The 12,038-nt window shown below is 43.0% G+C and overlaps 1 non-coding gene across 1 annotated transcript; it reads right to left on the bottom strand.

The window, feature by feature from the left end:
• Nucleotides 1–5,501: 5,501 nt before the first annotated feature.
• On the bottom strand, nt 5,502–5,585 carry TRNAY-GUA (transfer RNA tyrosine (anticodon GUA)). The gene has a single exon. It is a non-coding gene; the product is annotated as a tRNA-Tyr (tRNA).
• Between the last annotated feature and the right edge of the window lie 6,453 nt (nt 5,586–12,038).

Below are 12,038 nucleotides of genomic sequence, written 5' to 3'. Positions count from 1 at the left end.
CTTGCTCTCTATTAAACTGTGTTGTGATATTTGAGTTGGAAGGCATGTGTTCCGATCCTGGGCACAAAACACGTGCCGGGACTACCGGAATGGTATTCTGGTTAATCGTCGAGGTTGTGATTATGAATAATGATCCTCCTGATGATTAATTAGAATACTATTTGGACGGTTCCTCACAACCTCAATCCACATTTGTAACTCTAGGATTGCTGCAAATGGACAAAAATATGCTCATGATCGAGAGCGCGACATTTTGAAATATTTTTACACCCTGTAGCGGGTACAACTTTACCCACATGACTTGATGTCCATACAGCTCATGCAACCACACAGGTCTACACAAGAGGGTACTCATGTCAACCTTTCTCATACCTGGAACCACCCACTTGCACATACCCCTATGGCACCGAGGTTACCGCGAGTGTGTCATGAATACCTCTGGCTCCTCGTCACCTTGCTTCTCCTATTCATTTTCTCTTATGCGTCATTGGGCCGCAAGACAAGCATCGGCACAACGTAAGATACTTGGCTTGTCTTACCATTATATCGATTTGTGGTTTGTGGTTAGTACGGAAAGTGTTAGACCAACTATAACAATGATCGGTGCTTAAATGACGCAAGCGGCCTACGATGTCTGGGCTCCTCTGCCATCATACCCTGAGGAACTCCACATTGGGGCAAGAGAAAACACCCCTAACACCGCTCACATCCCGTCTCATCCTCACTACTCATCCAACCCACACCATAAACCCAACATTGTTATCATTGCAAAAATTAATCCTATAGCTCGCAAACAGGGGTTGAACCACTGCTCAACTTCTACGGAAGTACCTATGCATGGCTAAGGATTTCAATTGACCTTTAATTTAGACAACAAAAAGTTAAACCCCAGTTACAAGAATATAGATCATCAATAACTTAAGATGGAGGTGTAATGCATCAACATAGGTTCTACCCATACAAGATCCGACATCGACTCAAAAGCATGCATAACATTCATAAAGCATATCTTATCACATTAAACACATATGATTCAAATTAATAGGAGAAATATGCTTAGATGTTTGTCTTGCTGCTCAGGTGACTGTCTAATGCTACCCACATAGAATTCACATAACCCGTGTGGCTCGGTGTCACCTTCAACCATACCATGCTCCGGATCCTCGTTCACTAAAGAAGAATGTGTGCAATGATGAGTATGAATAAAGTGCAATAATGTATGCTACAGAATGCATAACAACAAGCTAAAAGTACCGGCTTACCTTTTTCAGCTGCATCGTACCGTGGGTCAAACTCTGTATGTAGATAGAGCCCCTATGCTCCTAATGTAGAGCTGGAACTACAACAGTTACCGTGGAATCCGCGATCACACATGAGTTACAGTTGTTTTTCCGGTGAAGCTAGTACTTTACTTGAGTATACCATACTTTTTGTGTTGGAAACACCATTGTCACACGGGTCTAATAAGAATATTGACTGGCAGGTGAGCTAAAAGCCAACACCTGAGTCAGTCAGTCTTCCACTTCAGTTGCTGGTTGGGTAGGTCAAACCGCGAGTACGAGATAACTCAGAGGCACTGTAATACCAATTGATGTTGGTTTTCAGTCTTCGGCATTGATTTTCCTTGAGCGGAGGAAATGGTGCTTTGTCGATCCGATTTCTCACTTCTTCTCTTACGAGATTTCTAGTTTCATGAAAAGAGCGCTCTTTCTATCAACGCAGGGCTCAGACCTTTTTACAGTAGTTGAATGGGTTTAGCTTAGAATTGAATCATGCCCCCGCAAGATTGGCTGGCCATTGAGGACTTGTTCCGATGAGTTTGAAAGTGCCGGCGAGGCACTGGCTTAGTACGTGAATCGGCAAGTTGGTCAGAAGTATGAACATGAGAAATACGCAATTTACCAGTAGCAACTTGATCTCGAACGAAATGGAAGTCAATGGCAATGCGCTTCATATGAGAATGGAACACGGGGTTGGTGCAAACATAAGTGGCACTTACATTGTCACAATAGATGACTGGAGTGGGTGAGATTGGAACTTTCAGCTCTTGAAGAAGATTCATGATCGAATTGACTTCAGCGGCAGTGGAGGCAATGGCCCGATATTCAGCTTCGGTGGAGGATCGAGCAACTGTCTTTTGCGTTTTATAACTCCAAGAGATAGGATTGGCTCCAAGGAAAACAACATAAGCTGAAGTGGAAGTTCGATCATTAGGATCACCGGCCCAATCGGCATCTGCAAATGCGTGAAGAGTGCGAGGAGAATTCTTACGGAGCAAGAGACCTTAGTCAAGAGTGCCAACTAGATATCAGAGGAGGCGTTTTACAGCACACCAATGAAGTGTGGATGGGCAATGCATGAACTGAGAGAGCTTGTTGATGGCAAAGGAGACGTCAGGACGAGTCAAAGAGAGATATTGTAAGGACCCAAGAGCTTGACGGTATAATTTTGGATCAGCCGGTAGCGAGCCATCTGATAATTTAAGCACTTCAGTAGTAGCAATAGGCGTTGAGACAGCCTTGGCATCAGCCATGTTAAGTCGATGCAAGAGGTCACTGATATACTTCCTTTGAGATAAGAACAAGCCATTAGCAGTGTAGTGAGCTTCAATTCCAAGGAAATAAGAAAGCTGGCTTTATAGAGAATCGTTTGGCAAGAGTAGAGATAAAAGCATTCACTTCAGCTGCTGCGGATCCAGTGATGATTATATCATCAACATAAACTAGTATATAAATAACCGAAGATGGGGAGTGAAGTATAAACAATGAGGAATGTGAGATGCTGAATCCTTCAGATACTAAAAAGGTACGAAGCTCGTTATACCAAGCACGAGGGGCTTGCCAAAGGCCATAAATAGGCTTATGCAACTTGCAAACATAATCCTGAGTAAAAAAAGTCTTCAAACCCAGGTGGTTGTTCCATGAATACTTCATCAGTTAAAGAACCCTGCAAGAACGCGTTATTTACATCGAGTTGGCGAATAGGCCAACTATTAGTCACAGCAAGAGTAAGCAATATACCTAGATGCCATTGACTTATTAATATTAATAAAAAACTACATATGTTGAATCTGACTCGATCCAGAGGTATTTCCAGCCCTTGGAGTGTGCTATAGCGATAGCCATCATAACCCCAACCCACTCTGCCTGATATGCGAATCCGCTGCCCAACGAAAGCGCAAAGCATCCATGTACAAAACCTCTGCAGTTTCGAAAGATTCCTCCGCATGACGATGGTCCTAGCTGACCTCTCGAGCATCCATCTGTATTAACTTTCATCCATCCAGGAGGTGGAGGTTGCCATAGAATAGAGTGGATCACCGAATCTCCGTCTGGTTTCCCTTTAAGCCCCAACGCCCGAAGTCTAAGCAGATTAGTCTGCGAAAGTGTGCTTCGAGCCGATGACAGTTGAGCTTTCCAAGTTCTCACGTGCGGATGGGAGGCGCGAATGCTATTTGCCAACTGGTGACCCTGCCCGAGCAGTTCAGAAAGTTCCTCTTCCGTCTTCTCACGAGCAGACAAAACTTGGGTCAACTTCTCTTACAAAGCCTTTTGCTCAGAAAGCAGACTTTGTTTTCGAGCCTCTAATTCCAATTTCCTGAGATTTGGCATTCTTCTCCCAGATCCTCGCGAGATGATAGGGATTCCGTTTATGGATTGAGGTTAAGTTCCTTATCTAAAAGCGTAGCTGGATATATATCCATAGTGGCTTCCAAACCTATCTTCTCCGGTGGAGTTCACTTTATATCGACCTATGACTAGTAGACCTATACAAAGACTATAGTTTCGCATTTACAGATCTCTTTTGTTATCCTATTATTATACGGGTTATTCCCCATACAAAAACAAGAGATTGAAGGCAATTGAATTTAGAAAAGGATCAAGATCCATACCGGGGCAGTGAAAGAAAGGAAGAGTGGTATAGGAAGTTTGATTAGTGAACTGAGCTTAAGTGGATTCTGAGATTATGCAGATTAAGCCATCTAAGTAAAGCCTGTCTAAGCCAGCCTTAGACAGTGATCCATACACATTCGACCCATAGCTTATGTACCCGGCCAGTCGTCTATGCAGTAGCTCCAGATCGATAGCCCAATGCACCCCTCACACATGATCGAGACCTATACCCCTCTCTTTCACCTGGGAAAGGCCGCCCTGATTAATGCGAAATTGAACAAAAAAACCCGCGGAAACGATCCAATCTTCGGTGAGTGCATTTCTATTTAGGACTGGAAAGTCGATCGAATAGAGTTTTCAAGCGAAACTTTCCCCATGAAGGAAGAGACTCGACCTAGCTTGATGCTTTATTCTTATTATATCGCTCCAAGCGAGCTACATAACAGGAATGAAGGTCCGATAGGAGCGAGTGGTGTTTACTAGACGAGTATAAAAGCGAGTGAAATACATGTTTAGAACGAGCGAAAAGCCACTCGACCATAGGGACATATCCTATTCGGAAGACCATGGTAATACGAGTAGATAGGCGGTTAGGGGGGGGGGGAGAGGGGTGGCTGGGCCTGCCCTTTCAATCAATCTCCGGCCGCTCAGTGCCGCTATTGGTGCGAGTTGTAAGGAGTCTTGGTCTGCGGGTGGAGGTTCACGAGGGGGAAGGCGGATCCCCTTGCTGGTAGGTAAAATTTGTAAATAAAGAGAAGTGTACAGATAGGCCGGGTTTCTAGCAAACAAAGGAAAGAGTTGGAAGTAGAGGGAAGGCTTAAAAACTGGAATTCGTTTGGCAAGTAAAGGGAACTCATAGATATCCTATCGATTGTCTTCTGCACGCAACGGCTTTCGCGCTAGTTGCTCAACCCATTGCTTGTTCGGAAGAATCCGCAAATGAATATTCTTTATTTCCTCTCGGACAGGCCCTCTTTTTTCATTCGAATGTACATCTTTTTCGGTAAATGATCATCTAAACTGAAAGACTGACGTCTTCCTCTGGAATTTTAGAAATGATAATGGGTATCCTTATTACATTAACTAAAGCTTATTTATTTCTCTTCATTTCTATCACAATAAGATGGACTTTACCCAGGATGAGAATGGATCAGTTATTAAATCTTGGATGGAAATTTCTTTTACCCATTTCTCTGGGCAATCTCTTAAAAAAGCTTCCGCCTTGACAGGGCGGTGCTTTGACCAATTGAACTACAATCCCTGCGGGGTGTATGGCATACCCTTTTTAAAATAGAACCATAAGAAGATTCGATTCGTCTGTCGTACTCTAAGAAATAGACGAATCATATACTACATACCCACATAGGATATGTGGGTATAGTGAGAGTGGCATAACTAGTATGTCGCGATTTTTTATCGTTAAAAAAAAATGATAATCCGCCTTTCAATAAGAAAAACTCTTTTCTTTGTAAGAAAAGAATAAGAGAGATATGGATTAGAAAATAAAATTTCCCTTTTCTCTTTATCCTCTATTTCTATGGATCAGATATTTTTTTTATGGAAGAAAAAAAAATTGATTTAGTTCATATTCACGAAGCCCTAGATTTTTGGGCCGAGCTGGATTTGAACCAGCGTAGACATATCGTCAACGAATTTACAGTCCGTCCCCATTAACCGCTCGGGCATCGACCCAGGAAGAATTTATTCTAGGGTTTTTGATAATCCATGATTAACCTCTTTTTATAATACTCCCTACCCCCAGGGGAAGTCGAATCCCCGCTGCCTCCTTGAAAGAGAGATGTCCTGAACCACTAGACGCAAGACATGCAAAAAAAAATAGCAAACTTTGCGATCTAAATGACTTTGAAAACTTAATTGGAGGCCGGAGACTCCAAGTTAAACTCGGAACATCTAGGTTCCAGAACCTTCGGGTTGTACTCCGGACATGGGTTCTCGGTTAGTTATTTTTCAATTAACTCGAAAGTTCCGAACTGAGTTTGGATATTCCAGGTTAGGCTGGAATGTCGAGGTGAGGCTCTGAGCGAGGGTTCTCTGTTAAAATCTCTCGATTTAACCTGGAACCTTTGGGTTCCAAACGAGTTGAGCTCTAATGTGTTTTCCTCGATCGATTCAACTCGCAGACCAAATCTATCCCACCTAAACATGGATAAGCATTATACAAAGGGTTCTAAACACAAATTGCACTCTAAAACATCATGGTTTTTAAACACAATTCAATGGGTTTTTTTTGTGCTACCCGGAACCTCCAGGTGAAATCCGGATTATCCGGGTTGCTCCAGAGAGCAATTTCCACAGGGAGAACTTGGCCGACTTGATTTGCGAGTTTCTCCAATCAAAAGGGAAATATGTTTGAGATAGTTCATACATCCTAGACCAACCTAGCAACACGATTCCTAATTCAAATCCCACCCAAATCCTCCAAATCGCTCCTGAGCTCAAGAACTTGAGGCATTTTCAACCGTAGCTCCAAATCTAAAATCAAGTAACCAATTCACGCATTCTTGCCGAGGGAAGCCTAAGGGACTTACCCACGGTGCTTGTGGAGGTTGGTGACCATTGGGTGGTGAAGGAAACGGAGGAATCACTCGGGAAGAGGAAGAAATCCACGGCTTCTTGTGCTTCAACCAAGAACACTAAGAAACATCAAGAACAGCTCGAATCTTATAGGAAAACTTAAATGAATTGGATGGATGGGAAGCTTAAGAGCTAAGGAACGCGTGAGTACCACATGCATACCTCGATTTGGCTTTTAGAAGGCGGATTCGAGGAAGAGAGAGAGAGAGAGAGAGAGAGAGAGAGAGACCTTGAGGGGAGGGAGAGGGTAGCTGCTCCCTTGCCTTGGCTAGTTGGAGAGAGCATGGGAGAGTGAGGGAGAGAGAGGGAGCAGGTGGGGCTGGTGCCCAAGGAAGAGAGGGAGTGGTTGGCCACCCATGTGGGGCCCACATGCTAGAGAAAGAACCCTGTTTTAACTGCGAATTCTATTCTTTTCTCTTCCGAATTACTTTCTCTTGATCGATTGACTCTAAACAAAATGCTCTAGCATTCAGAAACAAAAATTACACAAAATTAAACATAATACTTATGAAGCATGATTATGCTTAATTACGTGATTACAATTTTGGGAAGTGACAGTTTGGGTCACGAAGTGCTAAACGTATCGAGGAAGGAATTGGGGAGACATTAACATAATTTGTAGCAACATTTGTGAATTTAGGATTTGGTTTGTGAATGCTAGCATGCCCACGAGTAATCGTGTGATGAACAGGACCTGCGTGGGAGCTAAATGTGGGGTGACGATTCGATCGTGGTGGAACCAGATGGAGAACTCAGAGAAAAGGAACGCCAAGCAGAGGAATAACCCTGTTGCTGGAAACAGTTGTAATTCAATTAGCGTTGGCGTTAGTGTTGGTGTCCACGAAAGCGATGGAACACAAGGGGATTGTGGAGGGGACAAAATAAGGACAATAGATCATGGACATTGATCCTGAGCTAGCAATGGGAAGGGATCACCAATAGGTGGTGAAGCCGGTAATGGAGAAGAAGGTTGCGACAATGGGGAGTGCTGCTAAAAGGGGAACACAGTCTCGTTAAAGTGCACATGATGGGATGTGACGACATGTTTTGTGACTGGATTATAAGACTGATACCCTTGATGATTCAAGGTATACCCTAAGAAGATGCAGGCGGCGGATCGTGAAGACAATTTATGGGGAGAAACTAAACATGGCGGCGGATCGTGAAGACAATTTATGGGGAGAAACTAAAGCCATGTTTGTGGTAACAAAGACAACCAAACACGCGTAGATGGTCACAAGATGGAGGGTAACCAAGAAGAACTCATGTAGTGTAGAATTACCAGTAGCTGAGCATGGACGATGATTTAACAAACAGTTCACAGTGACAAGAGCTTCAACCCAAGAAAGTAGGAGACATGTAAGCATGGAACAATAAAGCACGAACACAATCAATAAGGGTGTGAAGGATTCGTTTGGCTTTGCTATTTTGTTGGGAAGTATATGGGCATGACAAAGTCACAATGCAATAAGAGGAGAGATGAGAGAGTAATGTGTGGTTATCAACCTCTCGGCCATTATCAGTTTGGAGGGACATGATGGGTAGTTTGAACTGGGTGCAGACATAAACGTGGAAATTCATAAAAGCTGAGAGAACTTCAGACTTATTGTGTAAAGAAAATTTCTAGACAAAATGAGAGAAGTCATCCAAAATGTCCAAGTAGTATTTATAATCAGAATTACTGAGAACTGGCAAAGTCAGATGTCAGCACGAACAAGCTGAAAAGGAAAATGACTCTTGTTGGTAGAAAGGGAAAAAGGCAAACATACATGCTTACTCAATTGGCATGCATGACAAGTATGTGGTGATGATTTATTACAAGAAAAATCAAAAGATCACATTATGTTCCTGAGAATAGCCTAGCCTGGATCCCATAATATTTGAATGCCAGAGGTCGATGGAGAGAGCTGCGGCGTAGAGGCTGATCGAAGGTGTGGACGAGAGAGGATACATCTCCCCATTTTTGTTACATCGCAAGATCACCCTCTATGTTTGAGGAACCTTGATGGAGAAACCAGAAGAGTCAAACTCAACAATAACGGGATTGTCCTAGGTGAGTGCATGGACAAAGATTAAATTCTTAACGATATGCAGAGAGAATAAGACATTATGCAAGTACAAATGCTTTGAAGAAGTAGAAATGAGAGATGAACCTGAGTGGGTCACAGGAAGAGAGTTACCATTGCCAACAATGATATGAAGGACAAAGAGATTGAAGAATACCCAGATTTGAAATGAGTTGAGTTGAAGCTCCAGTGCCCAGGAACCAATCTGATGAAGAGCTAATGGTGGGTATGCTGACACCGTGCAAGGCGTGAAGGAGCGTAGACTGGTCCCAAACAGGTGACGTGTGGGAAGGAGCTGATGAAGGAGGAGCCGAGGCCGTCATCGCTTGATGTGCAATTGGTGCACTGGGGCATGGACCAAATACACCTGCACTCAGAGGACGCCATGGCATAGGCCAAGTATGGACCATGCCAATACATGGGTTGAAGCTAGGCATCCATGGCGAGGATGGGGTGGTGGATGCCAAGGTGTATCACTAGAGGTAGCTCCTGTGGTGTTGCTGGAATGGGATGTCTTGGGGCCCACTTTCTTCTTTGGCTTCTGCTTGTTGATGCCAAAGCCCTTGCCTGGAGAATTGGTGGACTCTTTTGTGCTACGTCTGGCAAATAGAACTTGGGTAGCAATCTGCTCGTTAGATTGTTCGTCTTGGAGCTCTTCTAACAAGAGAAAGGAGTGCATAGAGAGTAAACACGACAGGGGATCTTTCACAATGATAACCAGAATCACATGACAAAACTTGGGGTTGATGCTGTGTAGGAGATTCAGGGCTTGATTCTCCTCATGAACTAGCTAGCCAACATTGTGAAGGGCATCAACAAGAGTTTTAAGCCGGGAGCAATATTGCATGACCGTGAGGTCACCTTGGTACAAATTGTGGAACTCAGTTTCAATGTAAATAGCGCAAGTTAGATGATTGTCGAGGAAGAGTCCCTCAATCGCACGCCAAACATCAAAGGCGGTGCTCGCAGGCTTCATGATAAGATAAAAAATCTCCTTGGAAATAGTGGTGTAAAGTCAATTGGCAATGGCTGAATCAACCATTGTCCATTCGGAGTTGGCAGAAGCATGAGTAGGCGTGGTGTTGATATGGGCACCGAGCGCAAATTTCTTGAAGATGGTGTCGAAAAAGAGAAACCACTGAGTGTAGTTGGACTTGACGAGATCAAGGGTAATAGGAACAAGAGATTGGATATTCACCATTTGGATTGTGGAGGAGGCTAACTGGGGAGCAGTGGGCGTTGTGTGACCAGTGCCGACGTGCTCTGGGGAGGAGGGAGGGAAAGAAGAAGTAGCAGAGGTGGTCATGGCAACAGAAGCAGTAGGTGCAAGCAAGCTTTCAATGGCAGATTGGATGCGCTCTAACACCATGAAAGAGGATTGCAATTGCACTCACTCTTGTATTTCTATCGTTCAAGGTAATTTATAGCCGATCACATGAGCACTTTGTGCTGAGAACAAACTCCTAACAAACTACAACACCATGAACTAAGAATGCTCAATGACTAGGTAAGCAGCCAACGCATGCGCTGGAGATCCGGACATGCAGATGCTGGAAAACTGGACGTGTAGGACATAGTGGCGAGTAGAAGAACATGATGTAATGTAGAATTTATGTTAACAAGGAGGAGTTCAGGAAGCGTGGAGGGTAACAAGGTCTCCCATGTGTTGTATTCTCTGTAACATGGAGGAAGTTCATGGATGGGAGCGCAGACTCACCCGCGCTGACGGTAACATCTACAACGCCACACCCAATGCACAACCAAAGCAGGAGGGCGAGGGAAGTCACCATGAGACCACTGAAGCCGATCCTCTAATGTCGATTGTTAGAGCCGCCTGCCATTGCCTCAACCTTCAAAGTCGGTGGCAGCGAGCTCGACGAGCGTCTGAATCAAATCATGCACAGATGGAGATGGAATTCATGGAGGATAAAAAAAAAAAGAAACAAAAGTGGAGCAGAACAAGGAACCCATTTGTGGTCACATCACTGGCCGGCGGTGAAATCAGTCACCCGTTGTGACTTCACGGCAATAGTTGGGAAGAGAGAGAACATGGAGGAGGCTGCTTGACTTTGTCAACACGCTGTGTTCATCCTTCATTTCATGTTTTGCTTAACATCCACCTGTACAGCTAGGATCACCCTTGACTCCGCCTGGCCTCCTTGATCATCTGGCACCAAGCACCCGCTTAGCCCCGATCACTTATCGTCGACTGCCAACTTGCATCCGTCACCTGCACACCATAAAATTAGCAAACATATTTCTCTAACTCCAACTCCAATTAGTCCATAATCAAAATGCTCAAACTAAGCTCAAGCAATCTAAAACTTGACAAATCAAATTAACAACCTTATCAATCACTCATCACATATAAACCAAGACACATTTCAACTTGGTTTTTCCATCTCCCCCTTGATGAGTGCATTGACAACACATCAAAGCACAAAGATTTTGGTTCGAAGAAGATAGGTTCATCCAAGTGACCAAAAACTGAAATAGAAAAAAACATGTCACTTGTCATAAGAAAGGTTGCATAATGCCTAAGAGAGGCAAAGACAATCCAAAAACCTCAAAAGAAGAATAACAACTCAAAAATACAAAATTAAATCCTCCCCCTTGATGAATTCATATTTTTTATTTATGCAAGATTTTTCTTTGATTTGGTGAAAATTTTTCATTCATCCCATTTTTCATTAATTTCTCCCCATTTGGCAATGAAAATATCAAGGACAAAACATTATACAATGCATGAATATACAATCCTAATGAGCTTTCACAAGTATACCACAAAAACATTTACAAAAGCTAGAGATGTCAAAGGGTTATGGAAAGTAGAAGATAGATCTCACAAATGTACAAAGACTCAAAAAGGAATACTGACACAACAACATGAAGCTGTACAAGCTAAACCCGAAGAATTAGTTGGCGCATTTAATTTCACATATCCGAATCATATTGAAAGCGACCACCACATAAGCATTCACTCGTGCTGAGATAATACAAGCATTAAGAACTAGACAACTTCAATCTCAAACTAGGCAAACAAGCATTCATGATAGTAGGCTTTGCAAACGCTAACATATGAAACCAAGACTTAGTTAGATCAAGTTATTTAAAATAAATTAAGAAATTAAGCACATTTCTTTCATTTTTATCCTCAAGTTGCCTCTTATCCAAGTAAGTCATGTGACTGGGTATGGCAAACAACTTGAGTCTTCAAGACAACCGTATTGGATCACATTTTGGCCAAAAAAACTTGATTTTTCAAGGTTATTCATTTTTTTCATAAATTATCAAAGTTTTACAAGATTAATTCAAGTAGTGTCTTTGCGACAAGGAATACATGTTCTCCCAAGGTTCTATTATAAGGTAAATATTTGATAAAGACAGAAAACATAGTGTAATATTCTCCAATCCATTGACTTGATTCAAGAAGCCTAGAGCAAGATATTCATCAAACTAGCCTTTACACAGGCATTGACTAAGC

This window comes from Phragmites australis, chromosome 10 (genome assembly GCF_958298935.1).
Source record: "Phragmites australis chromosome 10, lpPhrAust1.1, whole genome shotgun sequence".
NCBI lineage: Eukaryota > Viridiplantae > Streptophyta > Magnoliopsida > Poales > Poaceae > Phragmites > Phragmites australis.
This window is presented reverse-complemented; position numbering and strand designations above follow the sequence as displayed.